Source organism: Centrocercus urophasianus, unplaced genomic scaffold, assembly GCF_019232065.1.
Source record: "Centrocercus urophasianus isolate 14NV4802_14NV808 unplaced genomic scaffold, USGS_Curo_1.0 seq_11, whole genome shotgun sequence".
NCBI classification, from domain to species: Eukaryota; Metazoa; Chordata; class Aves; order Galliformes; family Phasianidae; genus Centrocercus; species Centrocercus urophasianus.
The window spans coordinates 67,796,355-67,804,248 of record NW_024884253.1 but is presented as its reverse complement, the minus strand read 5'-3'; positions in this window follow the sequence as shown (position 1 = coordinate 67,804,248).

Genomic DNA, 7,894 nt, shown 5'->3' with positions numbered 1-7,894 from the left:
TTGGTCTCGGCTATACTGGGCTTGAGATGCTGGCCAGGCATTTCCAAAGGCACGTCAGCATGCCTACATGAGTGTATGATGATGAATGTAATGTGTTAGGTAAGGTCTGGAATGTAGCAGCATCCATGATCCTTCTCTTAATGGAATTTGTTGGTGAAAAAAGACCAAGAGAGACTTTGGAAGGAAGTAACGTGAACTACTGTAACTGTAGAAAATGTGACTTCAGAAGAAATCACAATAAAATGAGGATATTTTCATCTGAAAAAGGCTAAGGAAAAGTACAATTATGGTCTACTTAAGCATTACAAGTGACTGGAAAAATGGAGGAAATTAACTGCTCTCCACAGCAATCAGAACAAGAAGATGTCAACTTGCATTGCTACAAGGGCTATTTAGGTAAAAGAGGAGAAAAATTGCAATGGTAAAAGTAGCAGTGCATGAAGGCTGTGATGCCCTTCTGTGGAAATTTTTAGGAGCAGATATACATTTACAGTGAAAAGCATGTGAAAAAAACCCTTCTTATTAATGTATGTGGGGTTTTTTCCCTACATACATTTTGTGCTGTTAATTTTGGTGTTATTATGGTTAGACTACTAATAACTTTGAATTATGCTCACCATAAATGCTCCACTCCATGTACATGGTGTGTACACCTCTAAGAGATTCTGAGTGTAACACTTACATTACTTTTGTTTCAGTATGTGATTTTTTTTTTATATGAAAGTTTGCTTCCTTCATCTTAAACAGGATAACTTAACTCATTCAATGCTTTATTGTATTAACATTGATAGCGTATTTGATGGGTAAGATACACAGTTTTAATATTGTTTCGAAGAGAAAATAATAGAAGGATTTTGAATATTACAGAATTATAACCTGATTTTACATGCGTATTTTCTACAGTACTGACAATTATGAAGAAAAATCTATTTAGCCTAAAATGGCAGCGCTGATGGCCTTGTACAGGAAGAGCAATGCATAAATTGGTGGAGCTTTTACAGTAGGTAGGTAACCTTGGTCATCCAAAGCTTTTCTACAGAGGTCAGAAAGAATTAAACATATAAGGAAACAATTTCTCTTTAAAGTCTAGCCCTGTCCCATGGCTGCTTGTTAAATATAGCCTTGGAATACAGTATTCCTTCCGTTCTGCCTCTTGAGCAGCTACCTGCTCACTTTTTTTCTTAAATCTATGAATCAAGGGGGAGGAAGTGTAGGTGGCTATGAGCCCATAATGTGCTGGAGGCAATGACCCTGTCACTGTTTAGTGCTCAGTGTTATTTGAATCCCTGAAAATAGGAATTATCAGGAAGGAATGATGTGAAATGACATCAATACTGTTTTTCTGTTTGTTTTGTTTTCACCTGCTGTATGGGAACTGCTGAGTCACGGCCTGAACCTCTGATTGATCACCTGAGGCAAGCCATGAGTCAGCCATGGGAGCACAGCTGAAGGCAATTCCCCTGTGCTGCGGGAAGGGCTGGAGCCTGGCTCCACCTCTCCTAGACCTATTTAAGAGCTGGCTACCAGTGGGGAAGGATCTCTTCTGGAGATTGTCTCTACTAGTGTTTTGTGGGTGAGCCCAGGATAAGGGTAAGCCTTCCATTTGTTCTCTTTTGTTATCATGATCTACTTTGCCTAACTCTCTTGTTTATTTTGTGATTATAACATCCTAATATTCTCTGATTATATGCCTGCATTCTCTTCTCATTTTTACAACTTAAGCTGTTACTGTTTTTGATTGTAAAGGTTTCTTCAATTTTTTCAGTGTATTCAGAAGTCAAGAACTCTTTTCACACAAAGAATTTAACTAGGTTTCCCACAAATTAGTTATTTTTTTATCCATTTTCTTCTTCATCATAACCCCTGTTAGCTTTTCTCAATTTATCTGAGATATCGTTGAAGGTTTTTTGGAAATGGAATACTTATATAAATGTAACATTATTTTCTTTGTTGAAATGACAAATAAAAAGAATGGAAAAATCTTGGTCAACCATTACTTGGAAAATTTGTGTCTGAACTTTGAATCTTCTTAGTATATATTGACCAAAAAAGCCTTAAATCATCTATTCCTTCTGTGTTCTAGACTTGTGGCCAGTTATCACCGGAACCTGAAACAAGTTGCCTTGATAGAAGTTGTGAACTAGTTTAGTGCTCTGCATTTGCAGTTAATGGTTTTCATAGGCACTTCAGTTCCTCAGGTTTAAAACAGCTGAACACCAGTACTGATTTTGTTTTTATGGTGGTAAGATTGAGATTAAAAAAAAAAAAAGTATTCTCAGTATTTATTGAATCTTAAAGGTTGCACCTCTAAATGGTCATTTTAAATTAATTGGTGATAATCTCTTAAACTGTCATGCTGTTCTTCAAGGAAATAATCCAAGCAGTAGAAAATAGTTTGAAAATCAAAACCCTCTGCTTTGAAATTATAACATGACACTTTTTATCATTTTTTCTTTTTTTTTCCCCCAAACTCAAAGATCAGATATTAAAATGAAACAGGCACAACATTTTGTTGCGTTTTGCCTCAGTATTTTTTTCTTCTAATTGTGTAATACAATCTGGTGAAAATCCATCTGTCATTCTTCATGTACAACAAGAGGCATTTGGGCACATGCTGATAATACTGAGTTGCGTGGTGATAAAGAACGTCTACAAATTCTGCAGAAAGACCTTAGATTGCAGCATAAATGGATGGTAAGAGAGGGGAAGGAAATTGTGCTTATGTAACTGCAATGCAATTCTCATGAAATGAAACAAGCCAAACTTTGCACAAGTAGTACTGGATTCTGAACTTCTTGTTATTCAACAAGAGGATATTGGAGTTGCAAGTGGCAGCTCTGTGAAAATGTCAGTTTGATTCTTACTGGTGGTCAAAAATTGTAGTTAATGTTAGCAATTAGCAGAGTAGAAATTCACAGTATACCTGAATCAAAAATGCTTTTTGCAGCTCTTGGCTTGAAAGAAGATAATGAGAAGACAGAAAATTGAGACTTGAAGTATCATGTGAGCTCTGGAGAAGGCAAATGAACAATTCCCTTTTCTTTTGATACAGTGACAAGTGAAAGAATAGAACAGAATAGAATCGAATCGTTCTGTTGTAAGAGACCTTCAAAGATATTCTAGACCATCTGCCTGACTGCTTCAGGGCTAACCAAATGTTAAAACATTATTGAAGACATTGTCCAAACATCTCTTGAACACTGACAGGCATGCAACTTCAATCACTACTCTAGGAAACCTGCTCCAGTGTATGATTATCACCCCCATGATACAGAAATTTTTCCTGATATTCAGCCTCAACATTCCTTAATGCAACTTTGTGCCGTTCACATGCATCCCACTATTGGTTCCTAGGGAAAAGAGAGGGGCATATCCTCCTGCTTCCCATCCTCAGGGAGATGCAAAGAGCTGTGAGGTTGCTTCTCAGACATCTCTTCTTCAGATTGGACAGCCCAAGTATCCTCAGCCTCTCCTCATAGAACATGTCTTTCAGCTCTTTACGAGTCTTCTTGCCCTTCTCTGGATGCTTTGAAAGTGTATTAGTATACTTTTCATATCATGGAGTCGGAAACTATACACAGTATTCAAGGTAAGGCTGCAGTAATGCTAAGTGTAGAGGAAGGATCACCTCTTTTGACTGGCTGGTTGCTCTGTGTTTAATGCATCCCAAAATGCAGCTTGCCCTCTTGGCTACAAGGACACACTGCTGGCTCAGGCTGAGCTACTGTCACCAGCACCCCACATCCCTTCCTGCTGAGTAGCACTCCAGCCACTCATCTCCCATCTGTGCCTGTATTTGGCTCCATCTCAGGTGCAGTGCTCATCGTTTTCCTTTGTTGAACTTCAGGCTGTTGGTTATTCTTGATGCTCCAGTGTCACTCTGGAAGGCCTCTCCACCCTCCAGGGAATCAACAGCTCCTGATACCAATGATCAGAGGTCTGGGAAAGGACCAAGCTTCCAGTTCATCCCATTTGTTCCTTGTACTGTGTGTGTTGGTATTCAAACATTACAGAGGTACTCCTGAACCTGTAGAACTTCCTGAAATGTCACAAATGATCCCATTAGCCTTGCCTCTCTCAGAGTTCTACGTCATCCAATGGCACATCCTCAGTTCCTAATGGTATTTCTCCCCCCACCCCCCCATATAGTATAAACCCTCTCAATCAGGATTACCAAGTTACAGGCCAATAAATATCTCCCCCATTGAGAAAGGTGGGTTACAACAGCGCCCAGCAGATCTTCTGTCACAAAGATTCTCCCATTAATATAAAACCCAGAAGTCTGGTGGAGGCACCAATCTTGGAGATGTGCACTGGTGGACTGGTCTCACCATTTTCCTTTCCATGTGTCTTTCCATTACTGTGGAGAGTAAGTGGGAATGTGTTCAAAACAAAATGTGTATTTTTCAAAACCATCTTCAGCTGGGACATTCTTTACCCTAGGATGCTGTGGATGCTCGAATCCAGTGAATAAATAAATGAGGGAAATGGAGGTCTATCAAGAGCTGTATAAACATGATAGGATCCTTTATTACTGGATGTCTATAAATCACTGGAGGCTAGCTGTATGTTTGACTTCTTAAACTCTTCCTCAAGCATTTGATACTGGTGAGCACCAGAAGCAGGATACATAAACAACATGGTCTGTTGCCCTAAAATTTTGTCTCTTACACTAGAGAATCTGAGAGCTTTGAGTGATGGGCTAACTGAATATTTTTGAGGAAAGGACAGGTGGATTTCATGGTACTGATAAAAAATTTTATTGTGTTTGTTTCTGCTGTGAAAAATAATATTTTTGTATTTTCACATTCTCCTTACCTTTTGATGTTTTTGTATCTTGAAGCTTTTCTTTATCTGATTGCTTTTAATCTCTGCTTTTTTTTTTTTTTTTTTTTTTCTCCTTCTTACCAAGTAATCCTTCAGCCCTAAACACTAAATAGAAGTGAATACTCACACCAGTGAGCATACACTGCAAAGGATTTTTGATTTTCCTTTTTTGTTCTTGTCTTTCTAGTGTGGAACTGAGCTGAGGTTAGCCTACAGCCCGTCTGCAGCCCCGCCAGCAGCTATAGGGCAAAATCAGGAGAAGATTTGCAAAGAGTTATGATTCTTTTTTAATTTTGAGCTCTGTAATTAATACTTGCAGTTTGTTGCATTCTTGTTCACTCAGTGTTTAGAGGAAAGTGATTTTTGGGGGGCAATGGAGCAGTCAGAGCTCTCGGTCCAGCTGTAGTGGCTGACACCTCATTGAGATCTCAAGTAAATCAGCCTTGTCTGCATTGGAATTGTAGTACTTCTGCTACAACACTTAAAGCATTAAGCTGGCAGTAATGAGTATTTGGAGGGATAAAAGTTCTCCTGCTTTGGCCCAGCTGCTTGTGCAGGGCTCTTGGATTTTTCCAAGATAAAGCATTTCTAATTAGATCATTTTGAATTGAACTAACACAAACAAATGGGACATTGATAGATTTTCAGAAGTGGTGTACTGCTTCATTTAAATGGTGGAATTTAAGCTGGCCTATGGCAAACTCTATTGCAAATACTGTATTTAATACCACTTACTCTCTCACTCTTCTTAGAAGTGTTTTAACTGATATATAGTGATACATAGCACAATATTTTCCCCTTCTCTTTCTGTAGTAATCAGAAAGACTTTGATAAAAGACATAGGAAGTTTTTGAAATGAGGCAGGAGATGTGCATTTGGCCTCTGCTTCTTGGTCCTTGTGTTGAGAGTGTAATTCATTCTCAAGTTAAAACATTTCCCTTTTAGCTCCTGATGACCCAAACTAGTTTGAGCCTGCAAGCCGTCAGCCTTTCTTCATTTGTCCTTCTTTTCTTGAGGCCATTGCTATTGATCTTATAACAAGCAGGGTCTGGTATCATCAAACCCAGCTGCACACATGCTGAGCAATTTCTGTGACATAACAAATTACATTTTCCACAGGACTTAGTCAAATGTGTTTTCATTTATAACCTCACTAAGAGAAATGCAAATAAATGAGTAGGACTTGTTCATTTCTTCAGCGCTCTATTTTCAGTTATGGGGAAGGGAGCTGAAATACAAAGGAGAAACTAAATACCAAGAAAAGACATATGTTTGTCAGGTAGTTAATTTCTGAGGAGCCAAATGTACCCTTAAGGACATCTAAGCTAGATTTAGTTAGGTATTCCATTCCTACGTCCTGGTGGTGGTGTAGAACTTTCAGATCTCTCTATATATCCTTCCTATTAGAACACTGATGGCTTTTTCTCATCACTTCTCATTTGAAGAGTTTATCTTTAACAATGTTCCCAGATAATCACAGTGTGTAACTTTCTATCAAACATAAGGACTGTTATCATTTTTGTTATATATATGTAACAGTAACACCTGGTGATAGATCCAAGCCAAACCAGAGTCCTGTTGTGCTAACCGCTGTGTGAATGGCACAGAGATATCAACTCTTCTGTGGTTTCCTGGGGTATGATATTTATAGATGACAATGAAGTCTCAGTGGTAACCAGTATTATGGTTCTCTTAAATAAATTAAAAAAAAAAAAAAAAAAAAAATGACAAACAACTGTACTTTAGATGTAGCATAGTTATTGAACATAGACTATATGTTATCTGTATTTTTGAATAAGTGATATGAATGCTAAAACTGAAAGGAAAGATATCGTTTTAAATTAGATGAGCAAATTCTGCATCCCAGCTAACAAATCCGAAGAGTATTTTGCCACCCTTTAAGTCTTTCCATCCTGTTTTCTTCTGTCATTTCTGCTGTATGCAGAATGCACTTGAATTTTGTTTTGTCAGTTTCTTCGTAAAGAATTCCAAGCAGAATGTAATTGCTTCAGTCTTAGAAGGTACTTTCTCACACTGTGTCACTTTTAAGACTTGCAATGTACTTCAAGTTGTCACTGAATACAGTGGAGGCTTTGAGTTCTATTTATTTACTATACCTATGATTTTCCCCTAATTGCAGATCTTACTAGTGATTAAGAAAATAAAAGGCACTTCATTACCTTAAAAGACTTTTGGTAGCATCAACTAAGAAATGATACAACCTGTTCTCTCTCCCAGAGAAGTCAGAACAATCTCTGCCAAATATTTGCCCTTAACCAAAACTTCAAAATGTTTTTAGATGCTTTTATTGCATCTAGCAAGGAAGAAAAACCCTGTTGAGTTAGTCATTTGCAAGGCTCTTCCTGGAAATCTGCTGTAAAGAATGCTTAGACATTCCCCATTTCATTTCCATGCCTGCTGACCCTGGGAACTTCAGCCATTAAACGTTCAATACAGGTATTTGGAAGTTATTTTAATTTTGTCATTTCCTCAGCTGTTGCAAAATAGAATTATATTAACAGCAGTACTCTGCCAGTTCACATTTCTTTTGGTCACAGCAGCAGATTGAAAGCAAATGGTTACAAAAAACTGTTCCCATTCGTGCTTTTTGCCCCAAGTCGTAGCACATCTATTCCCTCTCTAACAAAAAGAAAAACCCTAACAATTTGAATAGTTGAGAAAACCAATAGTGAATACTGACCCAACCTGAGTTCCTATTCTGAACTTCCTGAACCAGCAAAAAGGCAGCAAAATTGTCCATCTGTGTTTGGGAGCTGTTCTGTGCTTTGCTCCTTCAAGATAAGTGATAAGCTCCTTCACTGACACCACTTACCTTTAAAAAAGGTTATTTATATGAGAGTATGCTATATGCAAATCCTGGCTTTGGTAACCTCACCATTTTATAACGGTGCATTACAAATCAGAAGGAGAATCAGGGAGAGTAAAGATGGTGGCAGATTGTAACTATTTGCCTTTTTTTTTTTTTTTCTCATTGTATTTTGGGTATACATGCAGATATTTGCTTTGTTGTTCTGATTTCAGAAAACTGATTTATGAAATTAACAAC